Raw genomic sequence first — 27855 nt, 5'->3', positions numbered from 1 at the left:
AGATTTCATTAGTTACTTCATCTATGGATTTTTGTGGGAATCTTCATCTTATATTTTATGAGCAACAAAGCCCTGTAGATGCCTGTGATGAATTCCTTTTTAGCTTTAAGTACAACCATCAGGATGATAGAAGCACTCTCCAATGATGTAGCTGCAACCTATTTTTCTACATGTTTGAACCCAAGTCTTTTTGATTCCTTTCTCCTTCAGACCTGCTTTAGAAGAAGAAAGGGAGTAGGATGGGCTAAAGATCTATGTTGATAAGTTATTGCCACAACAATGCTAGAAACTGGCCACTCCAAGACAAAGTGGCTTAAGACAACACACTTTTATTCCCATCATTGTAAATCTGCAGGTTAGCTATGATTCTGTTGGTTCAGGGTGGACTCAGCTGAGCAGCTCTGTCTCAGGCTGTGGCCCAGCTAGTTTTGGTCTCGGGTCAGTTTTGAAGTGTTATGTTCAAGTCTATACTGTGTAGACTTACTCTGGAGCTGAAGTAGAAGGGACAGCCAATCCCTAAGATTTGAAGGCACTCACAGAAAGCAGTCAAGCCATGTTTGCCAGGTTAGGACCTCAAGGATTCCCCAAAGCCTTGGGTTCCTTCAGCAGGGTCTTGAGGAGTCATAAACCAATTAAGATAAAAGTGCCTGAAACAGGGGCACCTGAGTGGCTCAGTGGGTGAGCATCTACCTTCGGCTCAGGTTGTGATCCCGGGGTCCTGGGATCGAGTCCCGCATTGCGCTCCCTGCATGGAGCCTGCCTCTCCCTCGCCTATGTTTCTGCCTCTCTCTCTGTGTCTCTCATGAATAGATATTTTTTTTAAGTGCCTGAAACATTGCCCAACCACATCCATCTTTTGTTGGGCCTGACTGGGGGGGCGGAGAAGGAATAGAACATCCCAGAGCCAGTAGATGGCTCTTCCCACTATTCTCGAGCTAAAGCAAGTTTTAGGACTGTGGAATGGAATGGCCACATACTACATACATGGTTAAATAACAGGTAGATGTGGGTCATAAGGTATTATATATAAATAGCTACACCAAACCCAATGCTGAACTCAGACCAATGACAATTACCAAAGCAGTGAGAGTCAAGGACTGCACTCTCTTTTTTTGCCCTGAAATTTTATTTTACACAGAAGAAGTCATGAGCATTGGAGCCACATATAGCAGATAGAAAACATTAATGAATAAAATATTGTCAACTTGGAACCCTATTTCCAAACTGATTGGAATGACAGAGACAAAAGTGAATCTTAGGGATTTTATTCTGCATTGAAATACTCTGCTGTGATTATGTTTTGTTTTGCATAATGAAAGGACAGCAATGACTCTAGTGGTCTAAGTTTACATTTGCACGTTTCAAATATCAGCATCCATAATTTATGATCCTCTGATTTACACTACTTCATTTAAGTAGACAGAAAATGCTCTTCATTAAAAATAAATCCCTAACACATGAAAGTTTTATCTTTTCTTCTTTCACATTGAGTTCTTAATAGTCACTGGCTAAATATTGCTGCAGTGCCTAATTTCAAATTCTGATACCTTTTAATGATGTCTTTTTACTAAACTCTAAATACATATCCTCTGTCTGGGAACATTACGACATGAACCAAAAACTGAAGTACAAAATGAAGTTTCTTCAGATGTCTGCAAAGAAAACATGGAAATTCAAATACCATGGTAAATCTCAATACATTATAATTCAACTTTGCTCTAGGTTCATAAACCTTGCTGGCTGTTTTGAGCTGACTCCTACCCCGCTCCGCCTTGCACTGCTCACCACTTACTAAACTTAATCCTGTTGTCTGTCCATTTTGACACCTTCATATCCACAGTTGTGATCAGACCACTATTATACCAACTTTGTCTCTCTGAGGCAATGTTTCCTTTTATAATTGCCTAGTTTAGCCATCACAGAAGGTGGGCATATAACTCCAGGCCTTGCAACTTACCCTGGCTTCCAGGAGATAGAGGCGGACCTGGGTTTAGCCATTCATGGAAGATCCATGTCTGCCCAGAGTGAGACTCTAAGAGCAGTGGCATCACCATGGAGACTGGCCAAGGAGAGAGCCAGTTGTTGCCTTTAACCGCCAGCCTCGATCAGGGCATCTTTATTTTCATTTGTGTTTATATAGAGTTCCAGTTACTCTCTATTTGAAAATGGAGATCTCTTCTTGAATTCCTTTTCAAAAGGAATTTTGCTTTTTAATCCTTATAAAGTACTGCTTTATAATCAGTTCACAAAATAGGAGGCAAGGACAACATTCTCTGGTGTGCGTTTCATGGAGTCCTTAGGCAGTTCGCTTTCCAGATCCATCTGTGTACATTTACCTATAACCTTCCATTTTTAACTCCAGCTATAATCGTCAAAGGAGGTACCCAGGGATCTATCTGCAATCACTAAGTTTGTGTTTCTCTGGAGTCTAATTGATTAATTGTAGACATTTTGTAGGAAGCAAACTGGTTATTAGGGAGATCACATCCGTTCATCTTGCATTAGTGTCGGTTTGTAGACTCTATTCTTGTTTTCTGTGCACTTTCAGGAAGGACCAAAAGAGCAACATTGCCTCCAAGGAACATGGATGTCTCACATGGCTATAGGGAAAGATTCTGAAGCTGTCTTTTCTTATTATTATTTATACTTTCATGAGCCTCCATATAGTTTTAGTAGTTATTTATTTGTACACAACAATGTTATTTGAGGACATGCTTAATCATTACTCTTTACTATATATTCTGTAAACAGAAAACTCCCTCCATGTAGCACACAAAGGAAGGCGTTTTATCCTTGGAGACCTTGAATTCTCAAAAAGCTTCTTTGTTGGTTAATTCATGTAATATTCACAAACACTTTGGGATAAAATCAGATGCTATTAAGGAGCTGACCTGGTTAAACTGAGAACAATTTGTTTTTAAAGACAATGACTCCAATAAATATTTGTTCTGTCTTTTAACTGTCCATCGGTTGGCTATCAGCATAGCCGGCCTGGTTCCAACTGCCCTGACTGTGAGCTTGACCATGAAATTCTCCTGCCATTTGTCTGTAGACTCAGACTTGTTTTCCCCTCGTCTTGCCTTGGCCTTCTGCTTTAACTCTCTCATCCCATTACCTCAACTTCATTTCTTTGTCTACTTTACTCAGGATTCCCATCCTGTTTCCAATTCTAGCCTGAATTAAAGCTGTTCATTCAATGTAGAGAATAATTTATTTTATAAATACAAATCAAAACCACAATGAGATCCCACCTCACACCAGTGAGAATGGGGCAAATTAACAAGGCAGGAAACCACAAATGTTGGAGAGGATGCGGAGAAAAGGGAACCCTCTTGCACTGTTGGTGGGAATGTGAACTGGTGCAGCCACTCTGGAAAACTGTGTAGAGGTTCCTCAAACAGTTAAAAATAGACCTGCCCTACGACCCAGCAATTGCACTGTTGGGGATTTACCCCAAAGATACAGATGCAATGAAACGCAGGGACACCTGCACCCCGATGTTTCTAGCAGCAATGTCCACAATAGCCAAACTGTGGAAGGAGCCTCAGTTTCCATCGAAAGATGAATGGATAAAGAAGATGTGGTTTATGTATACAATGGAATATTACTCAGCCATTAGAAATGACAAATACCCACCATTTGCTTCAATGTGGATGGAACTGGAGGGTATTATGCTGAGTGAAGTAAGTCAGTCGGAGAAGGACAAACATTATATGTTCTCATTCATTTGGGGAATATAAATAATAGTGAAAGGGAATATAAGGGAAGGGAGAAGAAATGTGTGGAAAATATCAGAAAGGGAGACAGAACGTAAAGACTGCTAACTCTGGGAAACGAACTAGGGGTAGTGGAAGGGGAGGGGGTGGGGGATGGGAGTGAATGGGTGACGGGCACTGGGTGTTATTCTGCATGTTGGTAAATTGAACACCAATAAAAAATAAATTAAAAAATATTTTAAAAAATCTAAACCAAAAAACCAACAAAAAGGTTTTAGAGAAAGATTTTAGAGAAATTGGGAATCAAGTTATTTCTTTTCCTAGTTGTCCATCACCTGCATTGAAGTTACCATGACAATCGCTTGACTCTCCAAATCCCCCATGACCTTTTGTCTGCTCTTCACAGTAAAGTCAGTTCTGTGGTTCAGTTATTAAAGAATTATTATTGGCTATTAAGCACTTACTGCTCACCTTTAGGTCTCAGCTTAAATATCACTTTCTCATAAAACTTTCCTGGGCTACCCTGCCTAGATTTGGTCACCTGCTAATACACACCTTAACAGGTTCAGCGCTATAAACTCTTAATCCACATTCTGCCATTGTATTGACCTATTTCTTTGTTCCTCAATAAACTATAACTTCCAGGAGGGTAGAGAATGCTTTGGTCACCACCTGTATGCTCAGATACAGGCAATAGATACAATAAAGATTTAGATAAATGTGAATTAATACAGACAGTGTACTCAGTACTGAGGACAACAAGTTCCAGAAGCTATCTGAGGGAGCTCATTGTCTAGTGGGGCATGAAACACAAATAAGCATAAATACAAACAAATAACATTAAAATAAAGAATAACCAGATGTGCAATAAATTTTTTAAAGTTATGGTTTCCATGAAGTGTACAAGGACTTAATGGAGCAAGGACTGTGGCTTGGGATGGCGAAGCAAGGCTGAGTAAACAAAGGTGATAACCAGAAAAATAGAGCAACTTAGCTAAGTGGAGAGGCTGTCTTTTTTTTTTTTTTTTTTTAAATGTTTTAGGAATTTATTTTTTTTATTTATTTACGATAGTTACACAGAGAGAGAGCTAGAGAGAGGCAGAGACATAGGCAGAGGGAGAAGCAGGCTCCATGCACCGGGAGCCCAACGTGGGATTCGATCCAGGGTCTCCAGGATCGCGCCCTGGGCCAAAGGCAGGCGCTAAACCGCTGCGCCACCCAGGGATCCCGAGGCTGTCTTTTTAGCAGAAGAGATGATATGAGCTGAAGTGAAGAGCCCATGCATAATTGATTCTGGAAACATGTCCATACATTTTCGTTTTATTCCATAGGATACTAATGGCAATGGGGAATTCTCTCTCTCTCTCTCTTTTTTTTCTTTTTAACCAAATGTAGTAAAAGCAACCTCTGGGAACATTTAACATGACAGTTTGCAGAGGTAAAAAGTGTGAAGGGAAAGAGTAAATTTTTGTAGTCGTCCATGTGACATAATGAGGATAACAGTAACAGTGTGCATAGGAGGAAAAACTTCCTTCTACTCTCTTAGGTCTTAGGGCCTGAGGATTAAACTAACATAGATACTTTGACAGGAGAAAAGCATGCAGGCTTTAATATTTCTATGTGCATATGTGCATCTTCATAGGGAAAATGGAAGGTCCAAAGAAGCAGGGAGGACTGTGAGCGCTTATACTTTTCAAACACAGAATAAATTGTGGGGATAGGATACAACAAAGGGGCTTGGGCTAGGGCAGTAAATTGTGGCCTGGTAAGTAGGCAATCCATTGGGGAACTAATGAAAGTTAAAGGTGGTTTTAGTAGGTTGGCTTATACAGATTTATTTTGGCGTCAGCACTGAGTCTCCAATGGTAAGAATGTTCTTCTCTTCCTGATGAAGGGAGGGCACACTTCTCATGGGAAATCTCACAACCTTCTTTTTTAGGTAGAAAAGAAGAGGACAGAGAACACTTCTTCCATCTGCAGTTTCCCAAGCATCCTCTGTTCAAAATACTCAATATGCCCAAGTGGCACTATTTGGGACTGGCATATTCTGAAGAGACAGGGACAAGAGAGATAAGACTTGATGCCTAACTAGGCAGAGAAAATGGAAGACAAGGGAAATGTCTTAGAGGCCTCCCAGATTTTGAAGAGATGTGAAGCATAGTAAGGAACCAGAGAGAAAGAGACAGAGAGAGAGACTCCTGAAGAAGGTTGACTATGTTGAGTTTGAAGTGACAACAACACAGCCTAGCTAGGAGAAGCATCTAGCTCACAATGTGATCTTGAGGCTCAATTTGTGCTAAAATTTGGTCCAAAAGACAACTTTATACAGATGTTTTGCTGGCCTGGAGAACTTACAGAAGAGTCTTCAGTTGAAGAAGAAAAATATTAATATATAAGCCTTGCTTATGAACTTAAGAGACAAATAAGAAAACTATTCTATTTTCTCACGGAGACCCAAAAAGTGATACTGACCTTCCCTGTGGGTCAAAATTTGCATCTCCCATCTGTGACTTCCAATCATAAAAAACCTGAAATATGGATATCGTTTAATATTTTGACTTGACTAATTACTGTCAACTTGTGAGGTTACAAGCAAAACTGCAATGAATAAACATGATTATTATTTAAACCAAGCAGATCGCCAAGGCCAGTTATGATACAATAAATGACCAAGTTTCACACCATCATTTACTATAAAAGAAAGTTTTCTTACAAGACATGAACTTTTGTGGAGCAGGAACTGCCCTACATGAAAGAAAAGTTGGCTTTGGCTTTTAGGACTGAAAACCTAAGTGTGCAGAGAGTGGGCCAAAATCAGTGCATAGCGTCAGCACTATAAAATAGTTCTGCAGCTTTTTCCAACAGCGCAGCCTTCAAGTCATCCGGGATGAAAAGTATTGTGGCTGTTGGGTAGGTTTTTACTTGGATGTGTTGCAGATTCTTCAAGAAATTAACAGATAGTCAGCAACTCCAGGTCCAGCTCTTAAATTGCTCCAATTTTTATTGCTGAAATGTTGACCCTTCTGTGAATGTGCCAGAAGCAATGATGAGACGGCAGGTCGACACCAGTCTGCCAAGTCCCCCCTCATTAAGCTCCCATCTGATTTTAGCATATTGGCCCCAAACATCGTGGCCCGCCTTCCTCCAACACAGGAAGCCCTCCTGACACTTGGCGATGGGTGGTGGGAGCCATGTTGAGAAAGCCAGGAGTCTGACCAGATGGTAGCTCTCTGTTGGACTTCTTCAGAGATTTATTTTCTCTATGAAGCAGAGGGAATCAGGCAAGTCCGCCAAGCACATGGCCTTTTTTGTACTTTCATTATACAAGGAAGCCCTGGCTAGTCTTTTGGCAGCTGAGAGTTTGGCAGGCTGGGCAATCTTGGCAGAACCACACGGCTCACAGACTCAGGGGCCCTTCGGACTACAAAGCAATTCTCACACTTTGCAGAGTTCCTAGATGGGGGAGGGAAAAGAAAGAAATGATCTATCACAGGCACCTAAAGGCATTCTGGAAATATGAACAGCTCTGCCAAGATAGAGAGTGAAGCAGAATGTATGTAACAAATCTTTCCAGTAGGAAACTTATTCTGAAAGTTTTAAAATGCGTATATGAGATTGGGCATTAAAGAATGTCATTCGTGTATTGATTCCCACACATGTGTCAGAATCAGCCCCGACTCCATAGATTTCATAGTAAGGTAGACACTTTTCTTGTCATTTTATAATTATTATTATTCCCATCTTTTCTTTTAAAGAAAGAATAACAAGAGCACTGAATGGTTATATGCTTTCACCTTTAATCTTTCATTGACTTTTCTTTAATGGCTTTATTGAGATATAACTCCTATGCCATATAATTCACCCATTTCAAGTATGCAGTCATGGTTTTTATTACATTAAATTATTAATTTCTTTAAATTGTGGTAAGATATATATAAAACACATTTGCCATTTTAACTATTTTTAAATGTGTTTTACAGTGTCACTAATTAAATTCAGAATATCGTACCAACATCACCACTATCTGTTCACCCTGCGCAGTTTCATCACCCCGAACAAAAACTCTGTAGCCATTAAGCAGACCTTGCCTGTTCCCTTCTCTCACAAACCCCAAGTGGGTCACTTTCAATCTACTTTCTCTATTCTATGAATTTGTCTATTCTAGATAATTCATATAACTGGAATCAGACACTATTTGCCTTTTTCTGTATGGCTTATTTTATTTAGCATAATGTATTTCAGGTTCATCTATGTTGTAGCATACATATATCAGAGCTTCATTCCTTTTATGACTGAAGAACATTCCGTTGTATGTTTACACGATATTTGTTTATCCATTTGTCTAGTGATGGACACTTGGGGTTTTCCCACCTTTTGGTTATTGTGTTCAGTTGACTTTTGTCCATTGAATGACATTTTAAGGGGGGAGGGAAATATGTGCCTAGATATACTGTGGGATCAGCAGTACATACGTTATGAGTACCTTCCAATTGTAAAAGCTCTAAAAACTGGCATCTCATGACAGGTATCCTGTGCCTGGCATCAATGAAAATTGGTTAGAATGAGTTGCATATATATAAAGTAAGGGCAGATCACTGAACCCTTTCCCTAGCATAATCTATTTGAAAAAAGGTAATGTGGTTTTCCTAAGCATAAATCATGCCTGACTAATCCAATAGACTTCTTGAGGTGATACATATTTATGTGGAAAAACAGACACTGCAAATATGGCTTGTTTAAACTTTCAGAATGTCTTGGAGAAAGTTTTACACCAAGGCTATTATGTTTTAATTAAATCACCATGGCATTGGAAATAGGAGCAAACTGTTTTACTGTTACAGAAAATTGACATTTAATTCAATGAGTATTTATTACATGCTTAGTTAGGAATTATGAAAAATACCGAGTAAGACATATTCCCCCAAATCCATAACCCAACAGGAAAAGGAGCACAAAGAATAAAATAAAATGTGTAGGGCATAACAGGTAACACTTTTACAAGAAAAAAGTGTAAAGGGTGGTATTCCTTAGAAAATCAGATCTAAGGTCAGTCCTATTTTAAATATATTTTACATAAAATGGTAGAGAATACATATGAGGAAATTCCCAAGCTTATATGCCAATAAATTCTTCCAGGAAGGAGAACCACAGATGAATTTGTGCTTTGTGGATGAACAACAACAACAAAAATGATTAATACATTCCAACTAAGCATTGAAAAAGCAAATGAACTAGTAATAAATAAAAATCTATCGTAAAAAGTGGATTTTAATTTGTCAGTTGTGCTCTATCAAATATGACTTAGGATAAGTGACTAAATACGTTTTCCCCACACCAAAATTATTATATTAGATACACATAATTTTTTTAAAAGATGATGATATAAATAATAAGACTATTTGGGAGCATGCCAGAAAATATCTGCTGACCTAATCATAATTTCAGAACAGTCATATCTAGTCATGGAATTGAATCCTTCAAATACGAAATTATAGGATGTATATAACCCTGCTGTCTTATAAGGCCTATTTTAATGAAAACATCAACTTTGTAAGATAATAAAAATCTCACTTTAAAAGCATAGGAAATGACCTTTTTAAAAAAAGAAAAACAACCCCCTTTTTTCACATTTTAGACTAGACATTAACAATACTGTGGTATGAACTATTAAAACATTTTGATGGAAATATGCTTAAAATTTTTCATGTGAGAAAAATCAGAAAAACACATCAACATTAGCAGAACAATCAGAAACAATTGTTTACCTGTCAGGGAATATTATTTTCATTGTTAATGACTTACAACTTATAACCAAGTGGTAAAGTCTGAGATATCTAATTGTAGAAATAATACCATAAAATATAAAAACATTGTTAAACTGAGAATTTTAAATGTAGAATAGAATGCTAAAGAAATGCCAACATTAAAAAAAAGAAATGCCAACATTAAAAGTTCACTATACATACTAATCATTGATCTAAATTAACCATGAGGCTTATTATGTGGCAAGATCTCCCTTTTTTTCTGCTCACTAACACAAAATTTAATATATTTGTAATGCATAAAATAAAATCGACCTGGAAGAGGTCCAGAAAGGACAAGAAAATGGTAAGATTGGTGGTGGTGGGTGTTAATGAACACAAATGAAAACATTTAGAACCTTATTGGAAAGGTAAAGATTGAGTGAGACTATTTTTGATGTTAAAAATTGCAAAAGGCAAAGAGAGGTGAGAATAACAGCTAGTTCATCAAATCCTGGGTTATTAAAGCAAGGAGGAAATCTTTTCCACCTACAGTGAGGGAAGCTTTAGGTTAATACTAGGGATATAAGTGCAGTGTGAACTAGCCTTATGGAGTCTAACACGAACAAGAAAATAAAACAATTGAAGAAAACTCAAAAATTAACAAGTTCATAATATAAGTGGACCATTCATAGATCATAGTGCTTTTCTTACCTTTATAGGGGATGCTCATGGAGTCAAACACATCCATCTTCCAGAAACACATCTCTTGGGCTCCATATCTCATATCTTCGAATGCTGGACTGGGTAAGATAGTAAACCCAATCCACTCCTGATTCTTGTGCTCTTACTGCAGGCAAGCTCTTAGAGGTGAGTCTAAGTGCAGTCCAAGAAGAAATTAATCAGAATGCATACATTAAAAAGGCACTGCTTTCTCCCAGAGAGCCTAGCACCATGCCTGACAACAGATTCTGGGTGACTTTACAAAAAGCTGCTGAAGTACATCCTCCTTAATCATTAACTTGCAGAAGAAGTGAGAAAATGTGTGCATTTTAGAGAAACAGTGGGGAGAAGCTTCTGAAACTATACAAATTCAGGAAAATAAATAAATATATATATATGACATCATCACACTCTCAAAGTTTCTAGGAAAAAAATTTTCCAACAGCCCTTTTTCTTGTCCAAGAAGACTACTAATGATTCTTAACAATTTACATTTATTTTTGAAAGTATCATTGTTACAATCACATTTATATAATTCTTTCATCACTTTGCTTCCCTGTGAAATGAAGTGGATGGTCCAATCTCACCATTTCTATGTTCTTTGTTCAAAATTAAGGCTAACTCTAAGCTGAAGAAACGTGACCTCAGTGAATGTGGCTGATTTGCCATGATCTTGTTCCTTGACAAAAGCTGAGCTCAGTTCGTCCATAATTTGGATCAGGATTCACCTGGTTTCACAAAAGTTCCAATAATTGTATCCAAAGCAGGGGAAATAAGCCAGGGTTTTATCGGAACAACAAATAAATTAGATCAGTCAAATGAAGATAATTCTTTAACAGGAAGTCACCTCTAATCCTAAAATGTTCCAGCTGGAGCTAAAAGAATAAACAGATGACTCCAGTAATTTAGTGATAAAATAATGGTTGGCTTAATTTGATTCAGAAACTATTGCCCTTTATCTGCTTTGGAACAGATGCACTAGGGGCTTCCAATTATGTAACCAGGATCAGAACTTATTCCTCCCTCCAGTAAGAAAATTTAAAAGTAAAATCAAGGTCTCTCTTCAAGGTACAACTTTCAACCACTTCTGGAAATAACGCATTGGTGAAAAATGCTAACTATGCTTCAGTTGAAGTTCTATAGCTAAAAGTACCACCACAGGATCCATTATTCAATAGCTTAACACCAGGATCACATGGGAACACTCTCTGCTCACAGGCCAAATGCTGAAATGTCAGGACATCTACAATGACTCAGGAAAACAGCCCCATTTTTTCCCTCTATGCGCATACAGCAGTTGATAAGTAAATTCTGTGCCATCTGGAGAATTCTGAAAGGGAGCTATGGACCTTGGCTAGCTGCATCAATCAGAAGTCAAAAATCTTGATTCGAATGTCTGATTTTAAAATCAAGTCACCAGGATGTTCTTGAAGTGGACCAGATGTCTAGAATCGACCACCGCCACAGGGCTTGCCAGTCTTTCCTTTCTCATCCGGATGTCCTGGCATTGGGCGGACCAACATGGGTCTTAAATTGCACTTGCTTTGAGAATGCATCTTATGTAAGATCAAACTTTCCTATTTCCTCTTACAAATGATTTGATTATGTAAACCGACTTGATTTCACCAACAAATTGTGGCTTTCATTGTTTTCCATTGCCTGTTTTCAACCTTACCTGAAGCCCACTGTTGAATCTGCCTGAATTTTCATCTTTTGAAGCAGGAAGTTGATGAGGCCTATGCTTCTCAAAATTTAATGTACAGATGTAAAAAACTGGAGGATGTTGGTAAAAAATTAGATTCTGACTCAGTAGTTCTGGTGCGGGCCTTTGAGTGTCTGCATGTCTGACATGCCAATGCTGGTGGTCAGAGGACTGCACTCTGCATCACAGGCAGAGCGAAGTAACCATGGCTTGACCCATCAAGTATAACAATTGTGTATATTCTGAAGATATTCTGAGAGTGTCATTGAAATTCTACACTCTTATGTTCTGAAAGTTGCCATATTTCTACTCAGGAACTGCTTGTGGGTGAGTCGGCCTGGATCATTCAGCATGTAGTCCTTATCTCGAATTCACAAAATCAGACCACACCTTTGAAGGGCCACATCCAAACCAAGTAAGATCGCCCGAATGTAGAGAAATGCCTTGGAGTCAACAAAATTCACTTCTGGCTTCAATAAACTTTTCCTATAGAGAACAAAAGTTGTTTTCTACTTTCAGAAACTTCTCATGAAATAGAACGATAGTGACTACACTTTTAAAAGGTCAAGAGATTTGCCTTGGGTTTCTACAGCCAAAGAGTTTCATCACTTTTTCTGTGGAGTGTTGAGCTGCCAGGACTTTGAAATGAAATATATCTACTGTGGCAAAGATTTCTCTCAAGCATTGCGGTTATTCACAGGTAAGTTTCTAGTTGCAAAAGCTTGTGAAATGCTGTTTCACTGGTTAGGGACAGTGTCATAGTCTATAGAAGGGCCCAGATAAGCTCTTGAGAGGCAAAGATAATTACACAGACCATAATATATAAGAGATTGTATTAACAAAGTGAATTGAAAATATGAAACGTTTAATAAATTAAGCAAGTTGCTATACAAAGGTAATTATAGATTTCTCAAGACAAGATTCAAATTCATCGACTTTGTAGTTAAATTAGTTTTAGGTAGAAAATACACAGGATATATATAAGAAACAGGTAATTGAGGATTAAAGAAATGTAGACGGGCATCAGCAGGTATAACAAGCAAAGATTCAAGTGGATTAAATATTGAAAGAAACCTCATACCTTCCAAAATTCTACAGATATGATTTTTTTAAGATTTTATTTATCCATTTGAGAGAGAGAGAGAGAGAGAGCATGAGTGGGGGAGAGGGGAAGGGCAGAGGGAGAAAGAGAAGCAGACTCCCAGTTGAACAGGAAACTCACCAAGGAGCTCGATCCCAGGACCCCAAGATCATGACCTAAGCCAAAGACAGATGCTTAACCAACTGAGCCACCCAGGTGCCCCTGGATATTATTTCTTTCACATTAAAATTCTAAAATTCTGTACTTAGTAAATAGACTCCAGAAAGATAGAAATTGATAAACAAAGTTACAATAGTTATGCATACATGTAATACTGAGTTTTACAAAATCTATTCAAAATTGGAAGCAAATGTATAACTGTAGATATTAAGCTATCTAATTGTATTCAAAGTGCTTCTATAAATAGAAAAAACATTAATTTGTACATTTCCATAGTATCGTTATTTTTATTTTATTGAGTTGGTATATTAATTTGTAAGGCAAATAACATGGTATTTGTTCCATTCATACTGAACAATATAGGTGAATGGATTCAATGAATGATAGTGACAAATAATATTCAGTAGCAAAGAAATTTTTAAATAATGGAAAAATTTCCCAACATTCTCTAGAGCTAGATTTTTAAAGTTAACATAAATGGTCTCTGTGGCTTGAGAAACTGCTGTCTCAACACAATGATACTGCTAATAATATAATAGGTAGAGGAATGATAAGAGAAAAATTATAATTTGGACAATAATAGAAAGGATTAAAATAGTAGTAGGCATGATGGAATTAATCCCAAAGAGAGAATGACCTGGTCACAAACACACACAATGACACACGGCTTAGATTCCCCAGGAGACACTTACTTCTAATTAGATTTGGCAATGATGTACAAAGGAAATGCCCTTAACACAATGAATCTTTAAAGGGTGACTTCCACTGTAAAAATTGAAGCAATAGTCATATTAGATAACAGGTTATAGGCAACGTCACGCTCTATGCTTTAAGATATATTTCTCCAATGTTCACAGAACTTCTTTTTGGTTGTTTTGGCCTTGGCTGATGGTTTAACTCAGGAAAAGATTTCCTTTGTGATGCCCAGATTCCATTTAGTGGAAATTTAGGATGCTGCTTAAAGCTAGAACTATTGTGAGGAAAAGGATTTGTTTAACTAATAGTAATTTTACTAAGGTTAAAAGAGTTTGCAAAGCTCTATAATGAAATTCAACAAAGCACTGGGAATATTTACAGAGGACTCTGTATTAAATAGTCACCTTGAAAGAATTGTTTAATCGTTTCAACCAGGTGGCATTATCAGCTGTCACCACTCTTTCCCCTCAGTGCCACTGACCAAGTGGCAAACAGGCCTACCTGATTTGGGTTTGTTTAGGTTAACTGGGCAAGGACTCCTGACTCCTCTGGGCTTCCTATTCTTTGGCCCTTTTCTAGAATCACATCTGTTTTAAAGAAAACATCCTAAAAATGACTTTGCTGTGGTATGATTTCAATATTCGTATCTTAATTTAATAAAGGTATCTTCTCATTGATTCCATTCTCTTTCTTTTATCCTCTCCTTTCTTCCTTCACTGGCCTCTCCTATACCCCAAATATCTCAGCGTCTTCTTCTTTTACTTCAGTTTCATACAATATAAAATATAGTAGAAGGTTTTTCCAACATTTCATCCACATGAAGGGTAGATGAAGCCAGCTATGTGTGTGGTGTGCATGCGTGCACACACACACACACACACACACACCATATACACACACACAGAGGCATGTGACTCTCTAGGAACATATCCTTGTTTCTGTCCTCTTAAAGGCTTTCAATTTTTATCTACTAATTAGTTTTAGGCAGTCAGAGATAAATGAATTTCCCTTTGAGGCCACCCTCTAGTTCACTTATTTATTAATTTTAAAAAGATTCATTGAGTGCTATGTTCCAGGCACTGTACTAGAAACTGTAGGCATACAGTCTTGGACAACACAATCTTCACCTTCAAGAGATTCACAGAATAAGAGAGAAAATCAATATTTTCCCAACAAGACCCTGATTACTAGTATTAAAGTACAAAGTGTATAGAGCTCTTCATGCAATTGTTCATTCATACATGAGCTGTTCATTCATTCATTCATTCATGTATGGTGAACAGGAAGTGTAAGTTCTCTGCCTTTGGGAGCTAGATGCTAAGCAAAGTCTACCCACATGTGCCTGCATGCCTGTGCGTGTGCTTGCATGGACACACACACACACACACACACACACACACGAAAAGTAGTTGTACAGGTATTGACTTAAGAGTTTTATTTTTAAAGGACGTTTTTTATTTTTGCCATCACACATACAAGATGATAAAATTTGTGAAGGCTGCTTCATGCTATGTTGTGAATGTGCCCCTGACATTGGGTTCAATACAAGCCCCATATTTTCAAATGAAAATACCTTCCTGGTGAATATTTACTGATTACTGCACCACTTGTATGTGATTACACAGAAAGCAGGACACTCTTTGAAAAAGATGTCCTGCAGTTTCAACTGTGCCTGGGGGACTCCAAATTTCTTCATTTAGCAATGTTTATGGAGGCCAATGATCATGTTCCATATAGTGACATAGACAATAGGCAAAGAGCTATCTCTGCATGTGAGAGTTGTCAACAGAAAGTTTGATAAGATAACAACATAAAGGAAAAGCGTCAATATTTTCTCACATTGATAAGCAACTACTTTTGACTCCTGTCAAGTTTACATATTCCTTAGATATTTGGAATAAATGAATCACTGATAGAGAATGAAGGGTAAGACTGAAAAGAGTTCATGGTCTGTTTGAGCAAGGTATGGGTAGCTTTCAAACTCACTTGTAGAACTCTGAAAGGCTCAAGTCTCTCCCAAATGAGTTGTAAATATCTTTGTAAATGGTGTGTATGCTAATTTTCTGTTTCAATGAAGCAACAAAAGTAAGAGAAAAAAGTTGGGGACTTATCATGACAGTAAGAGTGAAAGGAAGAGGAAATTTGAACCACAAGAACTAGAAAATAAAAAGGTGACCAAATAAAAAAACAGCAAGTTATTTTGTGGATAGCAACAAACTGATTCTACAGTTTATATGTAAGGTAAAAGACTTAGAGTAGCCAACACATTAAGAAGAAAACGAAATTATAAGACCGACACTACCTAAAGTCAAGACTCACTATACAGCTACAGGAATCAAGACATTGAGTTATTGACAAAAGAAGAGACAAATAGATCAATGGAACAGATAGTGCCCAGAAATAGACTCACACAAATATAGACAACTGGGCTTTGACAAAGGAGCAAAGGCAATTCAAAGAAAAAAGGATAGGCTTTTCGACAAATGGTGTGGGAATAACTAGAAATCCACAAGCAAAAAAGTGTATCTAGATGCATACTTTATGCCCTTCATAAAAATTAACTCAAAATGGATCATAGACTTATACATAAAAAAAACTATAAAACTGTAAGAAAGCATATGAGAAAACCTAGTTGACCTTGAGTTTAGTGATGACTTTTTAGATAAAATACCAAAAGTAAGATCTATGAGAGAAAAAATTGATAAGTAGAACTTCATTAGGATTGAACACTCCTGCCCCATGAAAGATACTGTTAAGAGAATGAGAAGACACACCACAGACTTGGAGAAAATATTTGCAAAGCACATATCCAATGAAGACCTTGTATCCAAAATATGCAAAGAGCTCTTGAAAGTCAACAATAGGAAAACATAACCAAAAAAAAAAAAATTTAAAATGAGCTAAAGTGCTGAGCAGACAGACAGTTTACCAAAGATATAAAGTTGCAAATAAGCATATGAGACTTTGCTCAACATAATACATTATTAGGGAATTGTGAATTAAAACAGCATTGAGATATCATCATACACCCATTAGAATGGTCAAAATTTAAAACACTAACAGAACCAAATACTGATGAGAACAGGAACTCCCATTCATTGCTGGTAGGAATGCAAAATGGTATAGCCATTTTGGAAGACAATCTGGCAGCTGGAAGGAGGCATACGGGAATTTTCTAATTTCCACTCATTTTTCTGTAAACCGAAAACTGAAAAATAGAGTGCATTGTTTTCAAAAAAGGAGAGTAAAACTACTTCTGAAACAAAAGTCACATAAAAATACATATACACACACAGAGAGAGAGAAGCAAAGCCTATCCTTTAAAAAAAATTAAGAAACTGTAGGGCAAGAAACAAAGCAGGAAGTAAAATTATCAATAGAACTTAAGTGTCTTGCAATAGGACTATGACTTATAAATATAAAAACAGAAACAGCAAACCCAAGATAAAAAGTTCAGAGGGATTCAATCTCACATTGCTTTCATAGCCATCAGGAACTCAAAATTACAGGGTTATGGTCTATATTCCCAAAATTTATTTGTCTATTTTGGCATACACAGTATTCATATTCAACTATAGTTGATATTATAGTAATTAGCAGTCTAGGAGATGGGCCAATCTAATTTAATTAAAGTTTCTCAGAGAATCATTATCATGAATTAATATTTGATGTGTTATATGCTGCAAAAGTAAAACAACAGAATCCCAGTTCCAGGTTGTAATGATTCCTGACATCTTTGGGAACCTTAAAGGAACGTTATTTTTCTGCTACCTGACATATGGGGAAATAAAGAGGGGAAATGATGCAGAATTGTAGATAGTGATCTGAAAACACAATAATGAATAGCTATTTATAGATACTGGCAAACGACATAGTATTTAAGCAGTCAAATATACCCCCGTGAATGAGTATAACACCACAGAGACAAATTAGGTTGCTTCTGAATGCCAAGAAATACTGTAGTTACTCTTTTGTTTTTGGAAGCTTCCTTGGGCATTTGTTGCTATGATTTAGGGTAGAATTAGTTTTTGGCACTTAAAATCTCTTTTTAAAGGCCTGATTGTTGCTTGATTATTATTTATGGTGAAGTCTTTTTTGTATGTCAAGATGGATTTTTTTTTCTTCAAATGCAACTGTGGATGACATATATTGAATCTCAAGTAAAATTGTGGTATCCAGTTTGCCCTCCATTTTTGGGACCCAAAACATTTCATGGTTCAAAAGGCAGTAGCAACCTTGAACTCCAGCATAGTTGACGGCAGCCGTTTTACCTCCAGGCTTTCACATACCTGAGGAGCTTTCTTGCTACTATGACATAGAAAAAAATAGAATGTCATCATGATCCTGAGTCTATAGGACACAGACCTTCTGTCATAGTTTCACTAAACAACCAATGTCCTTTGATGTGGACACCTTTATCTGCTCATGGCCCATGGCAGAAAGATTGCTAGCTAGCTCTCTAACTTCTTTTATAAAGGCAATGATTTAATCTTGACGGCTCCACCCTCATGATCTATTCACCTCCCAAAGACCTCACTTCAAAATATGACACTGGAGATTGGGTTTTAACCTATGAATTTCAGGGGAGACTCCAACATTTAGATCTTAATATCATCTTTACCTGTTCCCTTTCTTTTTCTATATTTGAGGAAAAATATAAATATTTGTTTCTTAACTCAGTAAAAATCAGTTAAATACAAAGGAAAACTCTCATGAGATGTACTGTTTTACTATAGGATTGGCAAATATATTTTGCTAACACCAGGTATTGGGGAGGATGTCGATGGGACTCAGAGTTGGTACAAAACTGTGATAGATGTGGCTAGCTGTTAGCTAAGTGCCTCACGCCCCAGAACACATGGTTTTAGCTGGAAGGTGGTTGGCACACTAGCCTCCGATGGCATTTTCCTGCCTTTCTATCAGCTGACTGTGGCCTTGAGAATAGTTCTCACAGCCGAAATCAAGAAATACCCACTTGAAAAACAAAAACTTTATGAAGCAGGTGTGCCTCCTGCACTCCCAGGTTCCCATTCTGCTAGCTAGATGCAGTGGGAGCAGAAATGCAAGTGGTCAAGAGTCCACTTTTCTTAAGATTTTGTTTATTTATTCATGAGAGACAGAGAGAGGCAGAGGGAGAAGCAGGCTTCCCACGAGGAGTCCATATGGGACTTGATCCCAGGACCCTGAGATCACCACTTAAGCCAAAGGCAGATGTTCAACCACTGAGCCACCCACATGCCCAAGAGTCCACATTTCCTATTTACCACATGGAGAAGTGTGAACCACAGACTGGGAACGATTGGGATGGATTCTTGTTTTTGGATCTGATCAGCTTAGCTTCCCAGCCTAACGGAGACTGTGGAGAACAATGTGACCTGACACAGAAAAACTGAAAGTAGACATACACTTTCATCCAGTAATTTCACTTCTTGATGTTTGTTGGACACATTGGTGCCAAGCGCAAGATGTTGTCCTTCACCACTTTGTTTGTAGCAGCAAAATGTTAGGACCACCTACGTGTTGGTCGCTAATGGGATGAATAAAGGAGAACATAACACTTTCATATAATGGAATAGCAGTCATTAAAAGGATAAACTATATATGTTTCACTTTGAAATAATTATGTGCTATCTTGAATAGAGCACTAAACCTTAAGCTTTTGTGGGAAAAAAAATAAGAGGTTGAAGAAAGGGATAATCAGCTGTGATGACATTTATTAAAAGTACAAACATACTCAAAAGAAAATGTCTACAGTTTACTAAATGTGAATGTAAAAATATGGAGAGTAGACTTTATATTTATATAAATATATTCATATTATATACCATATATTAATTATTAATTGTTTTCATCTAATATTTAATATTTAATATATGTATTTATATAAATGTGCATTTATATTTGATATAATTTGTATATTTATATTTGCTGTGTTTAATATAATATGAATAAATATTTTATATAAAATACTTATATTTATATATAAATGCACATATATATATATAAAACAAATTATAACTCTAGACTCATGATTACAAAGAACAGGAGAATAAATCAGGACCAGGTTTAGAGTCAAGAAGGGCTTTTTGGTTTGTTTTGGAGATAGAGAGGAAGAACATGAGCAGTGGGGGAGAGGCAGAGAGAGGTAATTTAAAAAAAAAAGATAATTATTTATTTATTTGACAGAGAGAGAAAGAGAGCACAAGTGGGGGGAGTGGCTGGAAGAGGGATAGGGAGAAGTAGGCTTCCACATTGGGGGGCTCTATCTCAGGACCCTGAGATCATGATCTGAGCTGAAAGCAGATGCTTAACTGACTGAGCCACCCAGGCGCCCCAAGGAAGACAGAATCTTAGTCAGGTTCCATGCCCAACACAGACCCTGATGTGGGTCTTGATCTCATGATCCTGAGATTAGGACCTGAGCTGAAATCAAGAGTCCAAGAGTTGGATGCTTAACCAACTGAGGCACCCCTAGAAGAGCTTTATTTGGTTGTAATACGTTGTATGTTAAGAAAAATGATATAATTACATATTATTCATGTAATGATTGTGAATATCAACTTGAGGAACAAAGACAGGAAGCAAATATGACCAAATACTGACAAGATTGACTAACGGGTTGTGAAAATAATAACCTCGTATGTGAAAGTGCATACTAGGGACCGTCATGGGGTGAAATACATACGTGCACCATCAACTCTCCCAAGACGCAGCCAAATATCTTTCTTGTTTTTTTTTTTAATTTTTATTTATTTATGATAGTCACACAGAGAGAGACAGAGAGGCAGAGACATAGGCAGAGGGAGAAGGAGGCTCCATGCACCTCGGGAGCCCGACGTGGGATTCGATCCCAGGTCTCCAGGATCGCGCCCTGGGCCAAAGGCAGGCGCTAAACCACTGCGCCACCCAGGGATCCCATCTTTCTTGTTTTATGCTATCCCAGGACCAGGGGCCAGGGCTATAACAGAGAATGGGTACTGGTGTGTTAGCAAAGAACCTCTTTTCAGTTTATTTTAATATGAAATTTAAAAGTTAAACAGTTTTATAACTTACAAGTCATAAAATTAACTCCTTGTCAGTGAACAGTTCAATGAGTTTTAGTAAATTTATGAGTGGTGTGGCTATGAGCACAATACAATTTTGCAACACTTCATCACACCAATGAGTATTTTGCACCATTTGCAGTCAATCTCTGCTTCCACCACTAGCCCCAAGAAAACCACTGATATGTTTCTATCCCTATAGTTTTAGCTTTTCTAGAAATTTTATATACATAGAACCATATAATATGCAGAGGTACTATTTGTCTTTTGTCATTTAGCGTGTTTCAAGATTTCATCTATGGTTTTGTGTGTATCCACAGTTCATTTTTTTTTTTAAGATTTCATTTATTTATTTGCGAGAGAGAGAGAGAGAGAGAGCAAGCATGAGCAGGGAGGAGGGGCACAGGGAGAGGAAGAAGCTGACTCCCCACCTGAGCAGAGAGCTGGACACAGGGCTTGATACCAGGACCCTGAGATCATGACCTGAGCTGAAGGTTTAACCAGCTGAGCCACCCAGGTGCCCCAGTTAATTCTTTCTTAATATGAGTTCACTGTATGGATGTACCCCATTGTTGATTTGTTCATTTGCAAATGAACATATGTGGTTTTTTTTTCCATTTGAAGATATTATAAATGATGCTGCATATAAATCTTTGTAGAGATGTACATCTTCATTTCTGTTAGGTAGTGTAGTGGATTGAATGGTAACTCTTCAAAACATATGTCTACTCAGAACTATGAATATGACCTTATTGGGGAAAAAAGCATTTGCAGACCTAATTCAGTTAAAGATCTTGAAGTAATATCATCTTGGATTACAATGTGGGTCTTAAATCTGATAATTGTGTCCTTCAAAAACAGACAACAGGCAAAAAGAAGGCCATGTGAAGACAGAAGAAGAAATTGGAGGCACCAGACACTGGAAGAAGCATGGAAGTATCCCCTCCTGGACCCTTCCCTTACAAACACCTAGATTTTGAACTTCTGGATTTCAGAATTGTAAGAGAATAAATTATTATTATTTAAAGCCACGCAGTTTGTGGTAATTCATTATGGAGGCCCTGATAAACTAACACAGGTTCATGTCTAAGAATATCGGTAAATCATACAATAAGTGATCATTTCATTTTTCAAAAATTGCCAAACTAGTCTCCAAAGTGATTGTACCATTTTACATTTCCCAGCAACAATGTAGTAAAGTTGTAATTTTTACACAGCATTGCCAACACTTGGTACTGTTGGTATTTTTTATTTTAGCCATGCTAAAATGAATGAATAACGGTGTCTCATTTCCCTGAAGACTAATGATGTTAAACTATATTTTCACGTGCTTATTTCCTATCTTTGACCATTTTCTTATTGGGAAGTGGGTCTTTTATTATTGAGTATAAGAATAGCTTACACATTTTGAATGCAATTACAAATATTTTTCTTTTGGTCTGTGGGTGCAAACAGGCAGACAGATGCTTAACCACTGATCCACCCAGGTGGCCCACATTCTACTTTAAATAGAACAGCACTTTAATGTAGCACATGGTCTTTGATGCATGAAAGATCTGGGTTTATGCTTTTAAAAAGATTTTATTTATTTATAAGAAGAGAGAGAGAGAAAGAGCATGAGTGGCGTGAAGGGCAGAGGGAAAGAGAGAAGCAGACTCCCCACTGAGCAGATATGAGGCTCTATCCCAGGACTCCAGGATCATGACCTGAGCTGAAGGCAGATGCTTAACTGACTGAGCTACCCAGGCACCCCTGGGTTTACATTTTACTCTGCCAATTTCTATCATAGACGATTTTTTAATCTTACTGAACTTCGGGTTCATTACCTTTAAAATGACAAGCATAATAACTAGCATATAGAGGATCACTGAACATTTACTTTATTCAGAATTTCTTGGGGGTGCCTGGGTGGCTCAGTGGTTGAGTGTCTGCCTTTGGCTCAGGTCATGATCCCAGGATCCTGGGATTGAGTCCCAAATCGGGTTCCCCACAGGGAGCCTGCTTCTCCCTCTGCCTATGTCTCTGCCTCTCTCTCTGTGTCTCTCATGAATGAATAAATAAAATCTTTTTTAAAAATTTTAGACACAGAAATTGTAAAAAAAAAAAAAAAAATCTCTATTTATCCGTTTGTGCATCCGCCACTCATTTATTTAATAAGTAAAAGTCAGTAAATGATATGAGTACTGATAATACAGTATTTTACCTTACAAAGTCTCTCTTCTCCTAAGCCTTACGCTTCTATGGAGGGAGATGGACAAAATGCAAGAAAAAAAGAAATAGGTTCTTGTAGGTAGTGTTGTTATGAACACAAAAGGACAGTGCCACAGAAAGTGAATTGGGCATGGGGTGGAGGTATTGTGACAGGGCTGTCTTCTTTGGGGAGGTGACAATTGGGGCCAAGACCATCAATGGTAAGAAGAAGCAGGTATAGGAATATGTGAGGGAAAATCACTTTAAGTAGAATAAACAGTAAATTCACAAATGAATTTATGAACTTAAGAAGGGCTAAGGGGCTGGAAGTTAGGACAAATTACTATAAACACAGAGGTGAGGATGAGGGAGAAAGAGATTGAAGCCATTAGAGAGAGAAAATATCACTCATCTATTACTATATCAACAAATCTAAATTTACTGACTTAAAACAGCAGGAATTCATTATTTTTCATGAATCTGTGGTTGATTGGGTGGTTCTTCTGAAGGTCTTGTCTGGGCTTATGTGTCTGCCTTCAGTGGGCAGGATGGCTAGGCCACAACTCACCTGGGATGGATAGGATGCTGGGACCCCTCTTTCCACTCTACCTTTCACCCTAGGGATCCTTTTGGCATGGTTCTATTTGGGCAGTATCTTTATTGGATTAAGGCCACTTAAAGTCTAGAGTCTAAAACTCATCACGTGTCACTTCCATCACACAGGGCAAACAGCTCCTTCAGAAGAAAGAACCTTCAAAATATTGTTGCCATCTTTTTCAATCATTATAGTTTGTCCTCTGGTCACAGTTACATTTTTGTCATGTGCAAATTATGCTCACGGTCTCTCTCAAAAGTTTTATTCCATTACAGTATCAGACTCAGTATCAAGTTCAGAATCTCATTATTTAAATCAGATCCAGAAGTAGATGAGGCCCCTGGGTGCAGATTGGCCAACAAAACTTAGATTTCTCATCTTTTTCCTCTCTGTCAAATCCCTTAATGTTTTCCCATTTTCTTGAAAAGAAAACCCAAACTTTCAGCAATGTCTTATGCCATCCCAGCTCCCATTAGGTCTTTCTTCCCCTCACTTACTGCTGCAGATATACTGCCAGAGTCTCACCACAGGGCCTCTATAATAATAACTAATAATAATAATAACTCCCTCTGTCTGGAGCACTGTCCCTCAGTTCTTCCTATGACTCAGCCCCTGTGTCTCAGCTCAAATATCAGAGAGGCCAACTCCATTCCTCCTGTCCCCATTACCAGTTGTACTGTGTTCAATTGTCCTATTCCCTTTTCTTCATATTATTTATAACTATCTGAAATTATTATTTTTGAGCTTTTTATCATCTGTTACTCCTGCTATCAAAAGAATGCAAGTTTGATAAACACTATACCTTCTCTCTCATTAACCACTGTCTAAAACTTAGAGCAGAGCTAGGTATGTGATAGGTAACCAGTAATGCACTATGGAAACAATATTGCTGTTATTCATGGAATAAAAAATTAAAACCGGCCTGAGCTTTTCCATAGATGACTTGAGGTTTTCTCAAAACTACACTACCTGCATTTATACTACACTGAATTTCTTAACTTTATTGGGATACAAGTCACAAATTATATAATTGATGCATTTAAAGTATACAGTTCAGTGTTTTATAGTATATTTAGAGTTGTATGCCACATAGTTAGCACATTTTCATCACTCACAAAAGAAACTCTATACATAGTAGCAGTCATTCCTCATTCTTTCCCTATAGGTATGTCTATTCTGGACATTTCATACAAATGGCTTCATACAGGTGTTTCTTTTGTGACTTGCTCCTTTCACTTAACATGTCTTCAAGGTCCATCCATTTTATACCATGTATAGGTACTTTATTCCTTTTAATTGCTGAATACAATTTCATAGTATGCATATACCATATTTTGTTTATCCATTCATTGGTTGATGGACATTTGGGTTTTTCTCAATTTTGTTTATTATGAATAATACTGCTTATGTATTTATAACTTTTTGTGTGGTCATATGTTTTTTATTTATCTTGGGTATATACTTAAAAGTGGAATCGTTGAGTCATGTGGTAACTCTGTTTAACATTTTGAAGAATTGCCAAACTGGTTTTCTAAAGATCCTGCTCCATTTTACATAACCACCAACAATGTATGAGAATTTCAATTTCTCTACATCCAGACACTTGTTATTATTGTCTGTCTTTTCGATTGTAGCCAAACTACTCAGTGTATAGTGGTAGCTTATCACAGTTTTGATTTGTATTTTCTTAATGACTAATAATGCTGAGTATCTTTCCATGTGTTTATTAGCTATTTTTATGTCTTCTTGGAGCAAAGTCTCTTCAGATCCTTTGCCCATTTTAATTGAATTATTTGTCTTTTTAATTATTAAGTTGTATTACTTTTATACATTTCAGATATAATTTCCTTACTAGATATATCATTTGCCAATATTTCCTTTCTGTTGTTTGCTTTTTCACCTTCTTAATGGTATACTTTGCAGCACAAAAGTCCTTAATTTTGGTGAAGTCTATGTTTTTTCTTTATTATAAGAATTTGTCTTTATCATTAAGTTAGATATATAGCATCCTAAAGGGCATCAGGTCTATATCATATAATGATCAGTAAATAGATGATTTTACTTAGGATGACATTTAATGGTTAATGGTTAGTGGTGAAAAAAAATTCCCCATATAAATTCATTATAGAAAAATATGAGCTGTTCGGAACAGCTCATATATAATTATCTGGTATAGTAATTCTTCAGTTACTTTTCTGAAAACTCACTAGAGCAGTAAAACTTCCCTGGCCATTCTAAATTCTGAAGTACTTACTGGATTTTTTAAATAGAGAATTAGCTTTCCAAAGGGAACTTTTGGGTTGCTTAAAATATCTTTAAGCAAAATAATTAAGTTATTAAACTTAATTATTGGCGAGGAGCCGGGCTAAGGCCGGGGCGAGTGTCCCCAGGACAGGAAAGCTCCGTCTGGAGAAGCAGGAGCTGCACCAACCTTCCCGGGTGGAAAGGCCTCGCAGGGAGTTAGAGCAGGACCCAGGAGGGCGGAGATGCCCTCGGGCTCCCTGGGACATTAACAGACACCTGTGCCCCGGAGAGCGCCCCGAGCTCCCTAAGGGCTGCAGCGCTCACGGCAGGACCCGGAGCAGCTCGGAGGGGCTCGGGGGCGGCTCCGCAGAGGGGGCTGCGGGGCTGGAGCGCGAATCCAACAGCGCAGACCGAGAGCACAGGGCGCGGGGGACACAGCTCAGGATCCGGCCTCCCCCCGTGACAGGCAGAGGCCGGGAGGGCCCAGGACAGCGAGGACGCTCCTGCCCCAGCTGAGCAGATCAGCGGCCCCGCCCCGGAGCCTCCAGGCCCTGCAGACGGAGAGCTCCGGGGTTACTGCGGGAGCTGACTCCAGGGCTGCAGAGCTGGCCGCCACCACTGTGGTGGTTCCTCCTGGGGCCTCACGGGGTAAACAACCCCCACTGAGCCCTGCACCAGGCAGGGGCAGAGCAGCTCTCCCAAGTGCTAACACCTGAAAATCAGCACAACAGGCCCCTCCCCCAGAAGACCCCCTAGACGGACAAGTTCCAGGAGAAGTCAAGGGACTTAAAGTATACAGAATCAGAAGATACTCCCTCATGTTTTGTTTTTTTTTTCTTTTTGATTTGTTTGCTTCCCCCACCCTTTTTTTTTCCTTTCTTTCTTTTTCTTCTCTTTTTTCTTTGTTTCTTCCTTTTTTCTTTTTTCTTTTTCTCTTTTCTTTCCTTCTTTCTCTCCTCTCTTTTTCTCCTTTTCCCAATACAACTTGTTTTTGGCCACTCTGCACTGAGCAAAATGACTAGAAGGAAAACCTCACCTCAAAAGAAAGAATCAGAAACAGTCCTCTCTCCCATAGAGTTACAAAATCTGGATTACAATTCAATGTCAGAAAGCCAATTCAGAAGCACTATTATACAGCTACTGGTGGCTCTAGAAAAAAGCATAAAGGACTCAAGAGACTTCATGACTGCAGAATTTAGATCTAATCAGGCAGAAATTAAAAAGCAATTAAATGAGATGCAATCCAAACTAGAAGTCCTAACGACGAGGATTAACGAAGTGGAAGAACGAGTGAGTGACATAGAAGACAAGATGATGGCAAAGAGGGAAACTGAGGAAAAAAGAGACAAACAATTAAAAGACCATGAAGATAGATTAAGCGAAATAAATAACAGCCTGAGGAGAAAAACCTATGTTTAATTGGGGGTCCCCAGGGCGCCGAAAGGGCCAGAGGGCCAGAATATGTATTTGAACAAATCCTAGCTGAAAATGTTCCTAATCTGGGAAGGGAAACAGGCATTCAGATCCAGGAAATAGAGAGATCCCCCCCCCCCCTAAAATCAATAAAAACCGTTCAACACCTCGACATTTAATAGTTAAGCTTGCAAATTACAGAGATAAAGAAAAGATCCTTAAAGCAGCAAGAGACAAGAAATCCCTGACTTTTATGGGGAGGAATATTAGGGTAACAGCAGACCTCTCCACAGAGACCTGGCAGGCCAGAAAGGGCTGGCAGGATATATTCAGGGTCCTAAATGAAAACAACATGCAACCAAGAATACTTTATCCAGCAAGGCTCTCATTCAAAATGGAAGGAGAGATAAAGAGCTTCCAAGACAGGCAGGAACTGAAAGAATATGTGACCTCCAAACCAGCTCTGCAAGAAATTTTAAGGGGGACTCTTAAAATTCCCCTTTAAGAAGAAGTCCAGTGGAACAATCCACA

The 27855-nt window shown here is 38.0% G+C and overlaps 2 long non-coding RNA genes across 2 annotated transcripts; one reads left to right on the top strand and one right to left on the bottom strand.

Annotated features, from left to right (window-relative positions):
* Window positions 1-6386: 6386 nt before the first annotated feature.
* On the bottom strand, window positions 6387-12125 carry LOC140632874 (uncharacterized). The gene is made up of 3 exons (XR_012030532.1): window positions 11856-12125; window positions 10172-10333; window positions 6387-7169 (listed from the first exon to the last, which is right to left on the bottom strand). It is a non-coding gene; the product is annotated as an uncharacterized lncRNA (long non-coding RNA).
* Window positions 12126-12148: 23 nt separating this feature from the next.
* LOC140632873 (uncharacterized) lies at window positions 12149-21913 on the top strand. Its single transcript, XR_012030531.1, has 3 exons — window positions 12149-12297; window positions 12402-12582; window positions 21744-21913. It is a non-coding gene; the product is annotated as an uncharacterized lncRNA (long non-coding RNA).
* Window positions 21914-27855: the final 5942 nt, after the last annotated feature.

Source organism: Canis lupus, chromosome 5 (genome assembly GCF_048164855.1).
Source record: "Canis lupus baileyi chromosome 5, mCanLup2.hap1, whole genome shotgun sequence".
NCBI lineage: Eukaryota > Metazoa > Chordata > Mammalia > Carnivora > Canidae > Canis > Canis lupus.
The sequence above is the reverse complement of the archived record's forward strand: the minus strand, read 5'-3'. Positions and strand labels throughout refer to the sequence as shown.